Genomic DNA, 15,552 nt, shown 5'->3' with positions numbered 1-15,552 from the left:
TCAGAGGATTTGTATTAGCCTCAAATTACAAATTGTTTTCAGGTCTTTGGCTGCTGTGCAGGGGCTGAGACCCAGTAAACAAGGTTTAGGGCTCCAGAAATTTAAAAAAAGATGTAAGGAGAAGGTGTGATATAGTAGGGTTGCTTTATTTGAAGGCAACAGTTGTCTCTAGCCAGACACTAGCTTCTAGACCTCAGTCCCCTAAATTATTCCATAGAACATTTTTTTTTAACTGCAGGTCAAAGAAGGCATATTGTATTGAGCAACTTATTGAGGCACTTAGCAACTCAGCAAGACTCTGTCTCTAAATAAACTATATTTTTTTTAAAAAAGACTGAGGATGTGGCTTCATCTTAAGCACCCCTGGGTTCAATCTTCAGTACAAATTTTCAAAAAAAGCAGATACAATTAAGAAAGCACTAGCAAATTTGAAAATTCAACAAATAAAAATTATGTCAATTATATAATACATAATTGCAAATATATCCATATATAATTATTTCTTACTTGATGAAAATACACTCTGAAAAATATATCCAAAGAATATTCTACAATTTTTCAATTCTCTGAGTGTAATGACAAGAATCTAGATGGTATAGACTAGTACATGGCTAAGATATTTGCTATATCCACTGTTGTACATAAAGTCTACTGCTGACCAAAATACCATGATGCCACACGATTGATGTTATGAAGTTAAATCAATCAGGGTAGACCTCATAATAACATAATTGGTGGAATTACAGAAAACAACAACAACAATAAAACTCTTGGTAAGTATCTTGTTATTTAGGCAGTGATACATAATGAAGATTACAGTGCAGGGAAGAGGAAAAATGGCTTTCATTCCAAAGAAAGATGCTAGGATATTGGGAAAACAGTGTGATAATAAAATGCTATTTTATCTCTTCACTCATAAAACATAACAACTTATTTTGACACATTAAATGCTGACTATAAGTTATTAATAAATAATACTGAAATATATAAAAAAGTACAAAGCTCAAAAGTTTACATACAAAAGATAGGGTGCATATGGTGTTTCACACCTGAAATATCTTCTATTCTGGAGTCTAAGGCATGAAATTCAAAATTTAAGGCCAACTGAAGAAATTGAGCAAACCCCATCTGGAAATAAAATTTAAAAGAGAGCTGAGGATATGCTCAGCAATAGAACACTTTAGTTGAATCCCTAATATCACAAAAGAAAAAAAATAGTTTTTTGTTTTCAAAATTATACAATATAATATGTTTAAACTTATGAATTCCAAAATATTAATATACAAAATCTATTCATCAAATTATTACATTAAAAGGTGCAAAAGTGACAAGGTGAAAAAAATAATTTCCTCACATGTAATCAAACACTTATAAGAAGAAAGAAAAAATAAAACATTGCAATAGAAAAGCAGAATAAATTCTTGAAGAGCCACTTTAAAAAGGATATATCTAAGTGTTCAATAATCATTACAACTCAAAATCTTTAGAACTTAGGTAACATTGAATAAAATCACATCATATAGATGAATTAAATAGTATTGATGAATATGTGGAATAAATGCATTCACAAAAGAGGAAAATAAAAATTTAAGCTTTTATTATGCATTTGTAGAAACTGTTTTGTAATCAAATGTATGATACACCCACACAATAAACAGAGTCTAAAATTACAGTGACTGTACATATGAGAATACAGCCATATTCTTCCAGAGTTGAAACAAAGGGGCATGGTTAAAGAGGAAGAAATAATTATTAAATTTTATAAATAGTAAATTCTAGAAGCTAGAATTTTTCTGATGTATTATATCCAGTTTGACAAACAGTATAAAATACCATGTATGTTTTATGCTGATGTCACATGAATATTGCATTTCATATGCAAGTATACTTAAAAAAGGAATATGCAGTATTTGAGAAAATAAAAATACAGAAAAAGCACATAAAAGACTCAAATATTCAACATATTTACAAAGAAACCTATTATAAAAATGACCATTTTCCCTAATTTAACCTATAATAATAACTGGTCAAAATTTTACCATGATTTACTTTTTGTTAAAGAAGAAATCAAAACAAAAACTTCTAAAATTCTCCTGGAAATTTAAATGTATATAAAATTAGCCAAGAACTCTCTCATATAAAAGAGCAAATGAATTAGTGATCATTACCTGACACTAATACATGTTATAATATTAAAATAGTGTAGTAATTTTAAGATAAAGAAATCATAATACAGAAAACTACATAGGGTAATTCATATGTATGCAAATATCATTTTATTGTTAAGTCTTGTAAGTATATTAATCAAAACATATCAATAAAAGTATTTAGTGTGAATGAATGCTACAATCCAACCTCAAAGTAGATGTTAGAACAAGAGACACAGATCACAAGTAGGGACTTGTGTGCAGAATGTGTGTAACACTGGAATTACACACAAGCATTCACCAAACAGCAGATATAAAGAAAGATAATTTTTAAAAAGATAAAATAAAAATAAAAGCAGGATACAAACCTCCCTCCATTTATGGATACACCAAATAAATATATTTGAGTCCTTCTTAAAACTGTAAAGGAATTATAGGCACACACGTTGGAAAACTGAAAAAAAAAAAAAAATCTACCAAGAGCTGAGTAGAATGCACTTGAGCATCATCCTGATTTGAGCAATATGCCATATTACTAGAACAAAATGCCCAAATCCAGTTTTAATAGGAATAAAGGAAGACTGATTTGGGTTTGAAATACAGCATATTTAACTCTAAATTTCCTATAGTCTAGCACAGTGTTTCCTTCTTCCATATCCATAATTGGAGTACTACTTACTCTTCCACTTTTTGAGAGTAGCCATTCTAACAGCTGTGCTCAAGCTGCAGAAGATCTTATAGTTGGCTGGTGCACTAAAATTCTGATGCAAGCTTTTTAGATTCCAGGTTTGAATGCTAATTTATCTGTACACACAGAGGAAGGAATAAGATGTATACAAGTATCAACTCCAGGAGGAAAAAAATGTAAGTGGTTTTCTAAGGCCATGCAAGATCCATGAGCTTTTTTCCATTAGACCAGAGTGGAAGAGGTGTTAAATCTTAAGGGAACCTTTAATCCCTTAGAGGGATTTGCCAACATTCTCTAAAAATGCAAAGAGCTGTTGCTGATAGTTGAATGTTTATCTAGACAGTACCAAATAATTAACAGAAAAATACAGACTACCACTGAAATCCAAAGTGGCAGTTTAGCACTTCCTGAGCTCTCGCACCCAGCTCACTTCAGTAATAACACCAGACCTAACCAATTCTTTCTGTAAGTAAGTTGTCCCGATATTAACTTTTTACATTCAATGGACTAAATCTGAAACCTCAAAGCATTGAAAGCACTGGCAACTGTGCAGGTGCAAATCTCCCTAGATCAAAAAGGAGTTGTTTCACATTGGTGTGCAAACATTGTAATGAGCTAAAATCTCTAATATTAGTGAAGAAAAATTATTAGAATCACAGATCCCTCTTTATTTCTAAAATAGGTGTACATCAATTTTTTTTCCAGTGAGCATAAGGCACCCTGGAATCTAAAAAGCTTGCATCAGAATTTTAGTGCACCAGCCAACTATAAGATCTTCTGCAGCTTGAGAACAGCTGTTAGAATGGCTACTCTGAAAAAGTGGAATAGTAAGTAGTACTCCAATTATATGAATATGGATATATATCTCCACAACATATCATTAAGTAAACAACAAATTATGTATGAATATTTCTAGGATTGGCCAAATTGTATTCCATATGATTTTATATTAAACCCCAAAATCCAGAAATAGAATTCATGATTCACTGCCAAAAATATTACAGAAAAAAAATTTTTTAAGGAGTGGATGTTTAGTGAATATGTCATTGAAGAATTTTATTACCATATGATTTTAAAGAAATTTATTCATTTTCCTGCAGCCATAGTGTAGATCAATTTCTTATTTAATTTTCCCATAGTAACTAACAAAGATAAGCCCTAGAATCAACTTTAAATAACCTACCCTTACAATCATACAAGAAACTTATAATAAATGATGAGTAAAAAAACAGTCAATTTAAAAAAAATAATTTAAACCTTTTTCTTTTTCTTGAAATCAATCTCTAGCTGCATTTTTGGATCATTTTCTCATCTTTTAAGCCAAAAAGATATAAAGGACAGAAATTTGAACTGCAAATTTATACATGAGATATGTTTATTAACTATAAAAACTCAAAATCTTTAGAAATTTAATAAATACAAAATAAAAACCCATCATGGGAAAAATTAAGTAATATTGATGAACATTTAAAACAAATTAATAATCATTAACTCAAAAGGAGTTTAAATTAGTATCTATTTGTGGAAACTATTTTGATATTGAATATACATGATACTCCCCATCACAGAGATTTACTGAAATTAGAGCATATGTGATCATGATAACATATAAGTATGCAATGATACTCACCCAAACACCTGAAACCCAAGGGCATGGCGCAATACAATATACATCTTGGAAGAGATAAATAATAATCTGTAGAAAAAATGGTCGCTAGAGCCAGTCTCATTTCATAATATATCCAGTTTAAAAAAGAGCATAAACCACTATGTATAATTTTTACATAGGTGCCTGATGCAAGTGGTATTTCACATGTGTACATTTTTAGAAACAAAATATGTAGAACTTATGAGAAAATAAAAGTCACAAAAGCACATAAAACACTGAATTATACATCCCATGTATAGATGATAAAATTAATCATTATAAAGGTGATAATTTTCCTTCAAATTAACCCACAATATATCTCACCAAAATTGCTATGTACAAATATGAATATATCACAGTGAAGTCTACTTTTATTTATATTCTATAAAGCAATAATTAAAATAAAACTATAAATAAATATATGATAGAAGAAGTAGGAGAATAAGTAAGGAAAGGGAACTACTGGATATTGAAGGGGAACATATTATATTCCATGTATTATGGTTATGTCAAAATAAACCTGACTATTAAATACAACAATGATGCAATAATAATAAAGAAAAAAAAACCAAGCTTTACTTTAAATGAAATAAGAAACCAAAGCATAAATTTTCAAAATTCATCTACAAAGTTATATGTAACTTTAGTCAAAAACCTTTTCAATTATAAGAGCAACAAAAGAACTCATCATGACCTACTACTATTCATATATATTGTGAAATTATAATATTACAATAATCATCAAAGCATCACAATATAAATAAGATCCCCATATGAATGCATATGTATGTAAAAACAGTATGTTTTATTGTAATAGCAAATTCTAGATAAATCAAACCATAACAAAAATAATCTCAGCAACTTAGATAGAATCTTTCTCAAAATAAATTTATACCTCTTAGGGCTGTTTACTGGTGAATAGTCCTTGCTTCCCCAATGCTGAAGTATAACACCAGAGAAGTGTGCCAAGGCAAGTTTAGAGTGGAAAGTAGAAGCTTTATTAAAGGACAGCAGAAAAGACTTCTCCCCAGAGGAAAAAGGGGACCCAAGAGGTGGAATCCATGAAAGGGATTTTCTTTTAACTAAGGTCTTTTTAGCTTTTTTATAGCTAAGGTTTTCCTTCAGCTATCCTGCATTCCTGTCACATTGCTGTCCTTTGTTCTGTTATCTTGCAGAGATGGAATGTAGGTGGGAAGGCCCAAAGTGTGGGGGACAGGTGGGCTGAAGGAGTTATCTGGGCAGGAAGGGCTTTTGGATTACCATTTCCATGTTTGCTGTGAGCTGCTTCATTAAAATTTCCTTGGGATGGGCTCAGGGCCGTGGGACATTTTCAATTCCCCTTTTCCTGGACTCCATTCTCAATATGGTGTTCATTCTTGATTGTATTGAATATTAGACCCAATTTACCTAACTACACTAACTACCTATCTGTAAATCTGGCTTCACTACCAAGGATATGGCTAAGTAGTACAGTATCCCTCAGTTCACCTAACTTTAACAAAATAATAACAATGAAGAAAGTAAAAATAAAAGAAAGTCAAAATGAAAATTAGCTGGCTCAAGAGGAAATTAGGTACCCAAAAATGACAGCTCCTCTCCTGCAGGAAATGGCCCTTGGAAATTTGATTTTGATAATTATTCCACCTGTCAATCTCCAGCATCTGGGCTGCAGGAACACCCCTGCCACATAGTATTTTATGCAGGTGCTGAGGATGCCCTTTGAGCATAAGGAAGGCAGCAAAGAGTCTCTGCCATTGACATGTTCCCCACCTGGTTGGCCAGTAGGACTGAGGACATAGTGGCTCAGTGGAGGACTTAAGCCTGCAGACTCCAGAGACTGCCCAGAGTCCCAATCTGCTAGCTCCTGTTTTCAACACAGCCAGTCTTGTGGTTTCAATAGTCTTTCTGCCCCAGCCTCCCTTGCTAGGCCAATGCACACTCACCATTGCCTGGTTCTCAGGAGTAGGGCTACTTGGGATCCTCAATTCCTGCACAGCAGAACAACCTGTGACTCTGAAGTGTGAGATTCAAATGGAAAAAATGGAGGACTCCAGAGATAAGAAGTGAAAGCCCACCCTCCTCCTACCTGATGACACACAGGATTGGACAGTTCCCACAAAATGCTCTTGATTGGAAGGAGCTTCAGATCATGAACATTGAATGTGAGAGAAGTGAGCCCTCTTTTTGAGTGACAGGGAATATTATCCAATTCAGGCATGAATAAGGGCTAGAATCTCAGGTCGTTTAGTGCTGCTTTTTTTTTTTTTTAATCTGAGAAATGTACCCTAGGCTGCTGTTATTTTAAGGCAAGGTTTTTTCCCATAAGTGGGAACTAACCCAACCAACAGAACATTTTCATTTAAACTTACATATAAGGTCATTTCAGTTTATGGATTATATATGCTTGTATATTATTCAGGAATTAATATAAAATAATGACAATAACTATCAAATTTTATTTAAATTTTTTTTTATCTCTGTTCTTTTTAGGTGACAGATTGAACTTTGAACTGGGAAGTAACCCCCTAAAGTAAAAATGACCAATAAAAACAGGTGTAAGGTGTAAGGGTCCAGCGAACGTCGGAGGAAGAGACCACCAAGAGACCGGCTCATGCAACAGCAAAAGGGGTTTATTGAGGATACAATCCAGCGCGCTGGGGCTCCAGGCTCACTCAAGAAGGGAGAGCGGCCAAGAGCCCCGAGCAGGGGTTGAGCAGTGCTTAAGTACACTTTTTGGGGAGGGCGGGGGCTTTGCATACATCAGAGCAAATCATCATGAGGCGCGGGAAAATTGGACAACTCTCAAACAGGATTAGTCCATTCATTGGCAGGAACAGGTCAGGCGGGGTTGATAGGTCAGTCCTAAGGAGGGGGGGTACATTCAAACTGATTGGTTTGGGCCCTGAATGCCTATGTGCCAAACTGCACAGGGTCCAGGTTATTTAACAACTAAATGGTCAGTACCGGGCATTGTCTTAACTGCCTCAGGAATTTCAGGTTCTGTGTGCAGTTCAGAAACTTTACAATACATAGTCCTTTACATTTTAACTCAGGCTTTGCAGATTAGAAACTTTACCCTTTCAAAGGGGCTGGATTGTGGCTCAGCAGTAGAGTGCTCACCTCTCATGTGCAAGACCCTGGGTTCAATCCTCAGTACCACATAAAAATAAATAAGTGAAATAAAGGTATTGCGTCCAGCTACAGCTAAAAAAAAAAAAAAAAAAAAGAAAAAAAAAAGACTTAAAAAAACATAAGGTACAAGGTGAGAAACCAACCTCTACCTCAGAGCAAAGACTGTCCAAGGAAGGGGGCATGACTCTTGTCCTTGCAAAGACCCACAGAGCACTCCTAGGCTCATGCCCACCCTGCTGTGTTGTTTATCTACAAATAACAGGAGAGATCTGCTGTGCCAGGTGTCCCTGACTCAGTCAGGCTAGGTGGGGACCCATAGCAACCCACTAGCACCCACCAATCAGCATGAGACAGGGAAAATTCCTGGGATTCCAAATGACCCTTCCAGTAGTTTATGGTGGTTGATAACATTTTGGGAAACCATATAGTTCAGCACATACTCTCCTCATGGCCTAAGCCAATCACTTCAAATGAATCCCCATCTTGTACTAACCAATCACCCTTACCCAACTTGTTCCCACCAGTGAATGGGCTAATCATGTTTTAGAGTTGTTTATGATTTTCCCAAGGTGTGTGATGATTTGCTAAGAGATGCTACGATGTATGTGGGGTACCTGCCTTCCCCAAAGAGTTATAAAACTGCTGCAAACCCCGGGCTCAGGGCCTCTAAGCCACCAGTTGCTGTGTGTGTAGAGGACTGAGCTAGCTTGCAATAAAAACCTCTTTGGTACTTACATCAATCTTGGTCTCTGATGGTCTTTTGGGGGTCCTGCATTTGAGCATAACAGTCTCTCCTGAAACCCATGGGAAAAGAAGATAGCACTCCAGTTCTCTAGGACTGCAGTTTCATAGCACAAAAAGTTGCAAAAGTGGGGTGTCTTGAGAACTTACACAGATAACAGGGTTTTGACAAGCATAATACAAAGGCATGTAGTAGGTTAATGGTCTAAATGGTTTAGCACTTAGGGAGTAAATTTAGATCACAACATCAGAATGTATGATGCACCACTAAAGTTTCAGAGTGAGTTGTTATTTGGTCAGGGAAAGCCAGAATTTATGAGTCATCACTAAAGTTTCAGGGAGGGTTGTTATCTCATCAGGTAAAACCAGACATGGGTGAGTTTGAGGAACTGGTAGGCATTTCAAACAAGTTTACAAATCATGGTAATTTATAATGAAGCAGAAATTAACTTTTCATGCCTTTGTGATGAGATGGCTTCCAATCTTAAAAGGAAATTAGGCTGTATTTTTCACTTGCTATAGCCATAGCTTTCAAAGTATATGTTTCATACTTTAACAAGTATGAGAATTAAATTATTAATATTAATTACTACTAATTTTCTGCAGCCTATGCAGTACTGTTGGAATGGCTATTATAAAAATCTAAATTGTTATGTATGGTGGCATATGCCTGAAATTCTAGAAGCTATGAAAAATGACACAGGAGAATTATTAGTTCAAAGGCAGCCTCATTAACATAAAAAGGCTACAATCAACTTAATGAGAGCCTGTCTCAAAATATAACATAAAAAAATGTGGATGTATCTCAGTGGTATGCACCCCTGGGTTCAATACTGAGCACCAAACCATACAAAACCAAGCAAATATCTCATAATTAATAGGGATTCCAGGGTACACAAATATGTAAAAATGTTGGTGACAATATAAATTTAATAAATACATTTTTATAAAAGTGTTAAGGTTCTTTAAAAGCCCAAAATAAAAATGCCACATAATCCACTAGTCATAATTTGGGGTAGCAGTGCAAGGTCTTACATGCCTGTACTCCCAGTGGCTTAGGAGAATAAGAGGTAGAAAACTAGGGGTTTATTCTCAAGTTAAAGACCAGCCTTAAGAACTTGGCAAGGTCCTAAGAAACTCAGTAAAACCCTCTCTCAAAAATACATAAATAAATAAAAGTGTTGGAGACTGGGTATGTAGCACACTGGTAAAGTGCCCTGGGGTTAATCTCCAGTATTTAAATAAATAAAAAGATATAAATAATAATTCTTGGTAAAAAAAAATGCCATACAATCCAGTAATAATAACTCTGGGTATATATGTAAAAAATTTGGAATCCTTTTGTTAAATATATTGCCACACGTCTATTTTTATTGTACCTTTACTCACAGAATCTAATAAAAGGAAACAAATAAAGTACCTTTTAGATAGAAAGTATATCAGAAAATGCCTTCCAGCTGCAAAGCATCCAATTAATCCATCCCTTCAGAAGCTGCACACTTAAAATTCAAACTGGTCCCTAGAAGGCAAGACTCAGAGAGTAGTGTTTTCTAAATACTCCAAAAAATTTGGAATCTCTGGGAACCTTGTTTCAGATATTCTAAAACTCAGAACTAGGTCATATGGGAGGTCAGAATGAGAACAGAAGACATAGTAAATTCTTTAATGGGGAATCTGAACTCAGATACTGTCATAATCAAAAGCAGTGTTGGAGATAAAAAATAGATTCTGTTTCACTGATTTCTGGGTTATGGATTCAAATCAAATATATATTAGAAAAAAAGTTAAGGCTACTGGTTAAAATCTATGTAAAACAGGTATTAAAAATGTTCCAGGGGCTGGGTGTGTTGGTGCAAGCCTGTAATCCCAGTTGCTGAAGATGCTGAGGAAGAAGTATCAAAAGTTCAAAGCCAGCCTCAGCAGAAGCGAGGTGCTAAGAAACTCAGTGAGATCCTGTCTCTAAATAAAGTATAAAAAAAAAAATCCTGGGGATGTGTCTTAGTAGTCAAGTGCTCCTAAGTTCAATCTTCAATATCCCCCATAAAAAATGTACCAGGGGGCTGGGGCTCAGTGGAGCTCACTTGTCTGGCACATGTGAGGCACTGGAATCAATTCTCAGCTCCACATATAAGTAAATAAAATATAAGGTCTATCAACAACTTTATATATATAGTACCAAGATATTGACATGGACTTTGATCTAATTTGCTGTGTACTTTAGCCCTTACGATTGAAGTTGGCCAGGCATGGTGGCGCATGCCTGTAATATCAGCTCTTTACAAGACTGAGACATAAGGATCATGAATTCAAAACCAGTCTCATCAATGGTGAGGCACTAAGCAACTCAGTGAAACCCTGTCTCTAAGTAAAATACAAAATAGGGGTAGGGATGTGGCTCAGTGGTAGAGTGCCCCTGACTTCAATTGCTGGTCTCCCCCCCCAAAAAAAAAATGGGGCTGAGTAAATAGCTCAGCTTGTAGAGTGCTTGCCTTCTAAGCATGAGGCCCTGGGGTCAGTCCCCAATACAGAAAGAGAGAGAGAGAGAGAGAGAGATATTGAACTTGCATGTAATTTAAATTCAAGTTAGTCCCACTTTTATTTTTTCCTGCCACACTGGAAGAAAAGAATTTCCTGAAATGTTTGGCATGTTTCTGTGGGTTACTTATTTATTTATTTATTTATTATTTACTTATTTTTATGTGGTGCTGAGGATCGAACCCAGGACCCTGCACGTGCTAGGTGAGTGCTCTTATCACTGAGTCACAACCCCAGCCCCTTCTGTGGGTTATTTTAATAAAATGGTCTGACCATTAATAAATAAACAAACAAATTAATTAATAAATAAATAAACCCTCAATTGATGACCCATTACAGTTTTTAAAAATCCTTAAATGGGACACATAAACCTCATTTAGGAGAGATTCATTCTTTTTAATGTCACCTAATTTTATTCCGCTTTCTTCTCATGTGAAAATCTCAGAATGAGAAATTAAAATATTTTAAAACTGCCCTCCAGTTCTTGAAGAAAAACATTAAGAATGATGCATACATTTGAAATAAAACATGGGAAAATAATGATTAATAATGCTGAAAGTGGAGTTTTGAGATGAACCAAAATTTCTCAGTTTGCCAATTGAATCTGGGTGCTTGTCTCATAAATTTTGAAGAAAAAAAAATCTATTTAAGCAAGAAAAAATAGAACGCCCACCATGTGGTATGAGGAATGATATCAGAAAAAAAAAAATTCATTTTTGTGTGCCATCTTAGAAGTTTACTCATGGTTTTGGGCAGAACACCAGGTAGCGGCCAGGTGTGTTTGAGTGAGGCCCATTATCCGCATTACATGGTCATTATACTATCTATTCTATTTTATACTTATTCTCTGTGAACAGAGAACCCTAGTTTTGGATATGTGAACAGAGAGCTAGAAAACTAGGGGTTATATTCTGAGACCTATGGAGAGCTAAACTGAAGTTCTGGATTTCAGATGTTTGTTCTGGATTTGAGATACTGCTTCCCCTACATTTAAAAATCTCAGGACTCATGAAGAGAATGAGTTAAAAGCCAGCATCATCAAATTTGTGAGGCCCTAAGAAATTCAAAGGGACCCTGTCTCTAAATAAAAATATTTTTTTAAAAAAGGGGTGGGAATGTGAATCAGTGGATGAACACTTCTGAGTTGAATTTCTGATACCAAAAAGAAAACCACACACACACACACACACACACACACACACACGCACACTAAATAAATATATAAACAAACAAACAAACCCTCATGAGTAACAAGCCCTAAAATCAGCAGCCTCTCTCATGCATGAGTACAACAAATGGATTTGGTGTTCTCCTGATGATCATCTCAGTCTTCACTGTGCAATCTGGAGTCATGCTGGACTCCTGGGACGTGGAAGCCCACAAAGGGCTTTAGGAAGAAGCTGAAGGCACTGGGCCCTGGCGCCAGGTGGCATCAGGCTTTGTGTGTGTGTGTGTGTGTGTGTGAGTGTGTGGTCTGTGTGTGAGTGAGTGAGCGCACTCCCCCAGCCTCTCTCCCTGCCAGAACCATGTCAGGCAGGTCAGTTCGCGCCCAGACCAGGAGCCGGGCCAAAGATGATGTCAAGAAGGTCATGGCAGCTATGGAGAAAGTGCGCAATTGGGAGAAGTGGGTGACTGTGGGTGACAGGTCCCTACGAATCTACAAATGGGTCCCTGTGATGGAGCCAAAAGTTGATGATAAAAACAAGAATAAGAAAAAAGGCCAAGACGAGAAGTGTGGCTCCCAGGTCACCACCCCAGAGAACAGCTCCTCCCTAGGATGATGGACATGCATCCCGGAGGATGGATGATAACAGCAACCAGAGCTCCCTAGCAGATGCCTCCCGCATCCCACAGGGGAACAGCAGCGACCCCAGCCCGGCCCCAGAGCCCAACCACAGACGCCCAGCTATGGCGCAGAGGCCCCAGGGACTAGGCGCAGCTGACAGAAGGAGCACTCTGGGGCCGAAGCCGCTTCTGATGAGCAGAACTCAGTCTTGGATGGAAGCTCGAGGAGCAGTTCAGAGAAAGTAGGCTGGCGGCGGAGTTGTCCACAATCTCTCAGGACTTGGAAGGAGTGCCACCCTCTAAACAGATGAAGCTGGAGCCTCTCCCAGAACTCGGAAGAGACGTAGACGCCGGCCGAGCTCGCTCCTCCTGCTCACCCTAGAAAGCGCTGTGAGCGCCATTCCTCTTGGGCGCGAACAGGACTCCTAACGTTTCAAGTTTACCAAATGCAAATCCAAGAAAACCCAGAACGGCGAACTTCTCAGACACTGAAGAACTCTGGGGTGAAGGGAAACATGCGAACCCCGAAGCGGCTGTCCTGGGAGGCGGGCTGACCGCTCAGGAGCATCCACACTGTCTTGGAAGCCAAGGTCACATAGGTGTTGCTGCTGTTTCCCCCCCCACTTCTCTATTTATCGATATCAGCTATTGGAGGGTGGTACCCATCAGGAATTCGCTTTTCTGTCAGGGGGGGGCGCTTTTCACTGTTCTACCAATTCCTTCCACTTTCTTTTTTTGTGCCTTGTGCCCTTGAGGTGACCTCTGGCATTTCCTGGTTGTTTTGCATCTCCCTTTACAAAGTGCGCTCTCAGTCCGGATGAGGCAGTGGCCACCACCTTCCTTGCCCTGCTCCTTCTGGCCCAGGACTGCTGTGGAGTGGGCAGGCTGGAGCTGCAGGACAGTAGACACTCCTCAGCTGGCCCAGTTTTGGAAAGGGGGACTTGGGCCCCCTCTGAGCCCTGAGTGGTGTTGACACCAGCCTCCAGGACTCCAGGAATTATAGGTGCCAGGGCCCAGTCCTCAAGGGCTGGCCTCCTCAGGTCCAGGCCATGCCCTTACTTCCTCAGGGGCTTGGGGGCTGGGTATTTCCAAGTTCCCAGCAGCCCAGATGGACATGCAAAGCCCTTAGATTTTTTTGGCACTTCCACCCTCTTGCCCCTACTGTCACCACCACCTCTGTCACTGCTTCCTCCTGGACCTCCGAAGACCAAGTGGCTTCTCTGGCTGACTGCGTGTTTGTCTCCTTAAGAGGATAGCAGGGCCAGGAGGTGGGAGCAGGCAGCGGGAGCAGCTGGTGCTGAACTTTCTCATGGGATGTTGCTTGGATTTCAAATCCATAGAAACCTGCTGCCCTCTGACCAGCCCCCAGCCCCATCCTTGGCCTCCCCCAGCCCCCAGAGGCAAGATTGCAATCGGAGGAAACCCACTCACTTCTGCAAAATGTTCTGACTCCCAGAGCCGACAGTTGGATGGAATCTCATTCCCAGGACATTTATGCCACCAGGGATCAGGCCTTGATGGTTGGGCCTTAAAGGCCAGAATGAAGGCACCAAGGAATTGGAAAGATTTGCACACCCTCCAGAAAGGAGCTACTGAATTCCCCTCCCTGTGACCGGCCTGCACTGGGACGGTCCTCTCAAAGCAGAGATGCCCCCTTGGATGAACTGCCTAGCTATTGAGTTTTGAGGCCTGGTTTGCTCTTAATTAACATACGGACTCCTCATCAGACCATAAACCTTTTTCTCAGCTTTCTTTACTGCACTGGAGTTCTGACTCCCTTTGAGTTGTGTGTTACTGGGGGGTGGGAGGGGGACTTCGGGTTTTGTTGGGCGTTTTTGTTTGTGTTTGTGTTTGGGTTAATTGGTCTATATTCAGGTACCACTTTGACATGTGGATCTTTCTCCTGACCACCATGGGAAGTGTCTGCCAGGTTCCATTTTCTAAGAGTTTCTGAGGGTGAAGCTCCTATTGCTTTTTGTTGTTGTTGTTGTTTTTGTTTTTTTAAGGGAGCGTATACATTTCCTGCACTTCAAGAAGAATCAAAATGAATGTTCCTGAATTTCAAATACCTCATGTAAAATGTCTCCTGAAATAAGGGAAGGAAAAAAACAAAAAAAGAAACCACTTTGAAAAATCTTAATGTTGAAGTGAGCAATGCCGAAAGGTTCTGTTTAAAAAAAAAAAAAAAAAAAAATCCTTGTACTTATCACTTTTGCCCCTCAGGCGGTCAGTTCTGCTGAGAACTGTGTTCTGTGCCTCAGTGTGGAAGTGACCCCAGGCGCCAGCAGTTGGGACCAGCTGGGCCCTGCCAAGGCCACACCAGGCAGAGCGCCAGCAGCCCTGCACTCCACACTGGCCGGAAAGGCCTTCCCTGTGGCATGGTTAGCTTCCTTCCCCAAAGCAGTCTGCTCCTTGGAGCTGCTGCTCCCCCACCCACCCTGCACCCCTCACCCTCATCCCCACGACGGAATCTAAGACCTTTTAGGCGGCGGAGCCAAGGGTGGGGGATCCTAAGCGACTGCCTTCCATGGACATCAGGCCCAGTGGCCTAATGAGCTCCCAGGGCAAACTTAACTCCCCCACAAAACTTGAAGGTAGGGGAGCTGTGCTACACATTCCACAAAGTGCTGGCACTTACACCCATAACCCAGAAGGATGATGACGGATTCATGACCTCCCATCATCAAAAGGTGTCATGGTTTGGAATGTTCATGATGGCCGAGGACCTGGTTAGAGGGATAAAGAGCTTTATTCACCGTTACCTAATTTTCCTCCCTCTTAAATGATTTTCTTCTTTGGTGTGTGGTACAGCAATATAATTTTTCACTTATTTATTCCATCAGTAGATGGTTTGTACAATGTACAATGGTTCCATT

The 15,552-nt window shown here is 38.8% G+C and overlaps 1 pseudogene; it reads left to right on the top strand.

Moving 5' to 3' along the window:
* The first annotated feature begins 12,417 nt into the window (after nt 1–12,417).
* Nucleotides 12,418–13,058, top strand: LOC113178534 (B-cell CLL/lymphoma 7 protein family member A pseudogene; annotated as a pseudogene).
* The last annotated feature ends 2,494 nt before the right edge of the window (nt 13,059–15,552 follow it).

Source organism: Urocitellus parryii, chromosome 8, assembly GCF_045843805.1.
Source record: "Urocitellus parryii isolate mUroPar1 chromosome 8, mUroPar1.hap1, whole genome shotgun sequence".
Classification (NCBI taxonomy): domain Eukaryota; kingdom Metazoa; phylum Chordata; class Mammalia; order Rodentia; family Sciuridae; genus Urocitellus; species Urocitellus parryii.
The sequence above is the reverse complement of the archived record's forward strand: the minus strand, read 5'-3'. Positions and strand labels throughout refer to the sequence as shown.